Raw genomic sequence first — 1,316 nt, 5'->3', positions numbered from 1 at the left:
TGATTCCAGCCCGGACGATGCTCTTGCTCTTGCTGTCATGCCTCCTCCCTCCACCCGTTCTTTTAGGGTAAGAAATTCACCTCCTTATCTTCTTGATTATCATTATTTTTCTACTATTCTTCATCACTATGAACCTAAGTCTTTCTGTGAAGCCTTCATAAATCAAAATTGGCAGAAAGTAATGCAAGAAGAAATTCAAACACTTGAAAAAGCACACACATGGGACTTGGTTGATCCTCCTTCTAATAAAGAAATTGTGGACAGTAGATGGGTATACAAGATCAAGACTCATTTTGATGGTTCTATTGACCATTATAAGCCACAATTGGTTGCTCAAGGATGTATGCAAGAGTATGGTATTGATTATGAAGAGAGTTTTGCTCCTGTTGCTTGTCTCACATTTGTTCGTGCTCTCTTTGCCATTGCTGCGGTCAAATTTGTTCGTGAAGAGTGCACTTCTTAATGGGGATTTAAAAAAGAAGATCTATATGAAACTACCCTAGGATATCCTTGTCTTCCTAGCAAAGTATGTCTCCTTCATAAGAAATTTTATGGTCTTAAGCAAGCTCCTCATGAATGGTTTGAAAAGTTCAGCACCACTATATGCAATCTTGGTTTCACTTGCAATCCTCATGAGAATGTTCTCTTTATTCGTAAAAGTGAATGTGGGGTTGTTCTTCTACTTTTGTATATCGATGATATGATCATTACTGGAGATGATGTTGATGGTATCTCTGATCTTAAAGCATCCCTTCACCACATTTTTTATATGAAAGGTCTTAGTTCTCTCAGTTATATTTTTGCCCTTGAAGTCATATCCTCAAATGATGGCATCTATCTCTCTCAAGTTAAGTATGCTTCTGATCTTCTTGTTCGAGTCGAAATTACAGATAGTCGCACTTAGTTTACTCCTCTTAAGCCTAATGTTCAGTTTACAACTATGGATGACACTGTTTTGGATAATCCTACTCTTTATCAACAGTTAGTTGAAGGTCTCGTCTACTTGACTGTCACACGACCAGATATTGCCTATCCAGTTCATGTTCTTAGCCAATTCTTGTCAGTTCCTCGTACTACTCACTATGCTGCAGTTCTTTACATTCTTTGCTACATCAAAGGCATTCTGTTTCATGGTCTTCATTTTTTTGTCCATTCATCCTTAACCCTTCATGTGTACTCAGATGCTGATTGGACTGGTGATCCCATTGATCGTCGTTCTACTACTGGTTATTATTTGTTTCTTGGTGACTCTCTCATTTTCTGGTGAGCCAAAAAACAAATGTTCACCATCGATCAAGCACTGAAGCTGAATATCG

Source organism: Arachis duranensis, chromosome 3, assembly GCF_000817695.3.
Source record: "Arachis duranensis cultivar V14167 chromosome 3, aradu.V14167.gnm2.J7QH, whole genome shotgun sequence".
NCBI classification, from domain to species: domain Eukaryota; kingdom Viridiplantae; phylum Streptophyta; class Magnoliopsida; order Fabales; family Fabaceae; genus Arachis; species Arachis duranensis.
Note: the sequence above shows the minus strand (reverse complement) of the source record.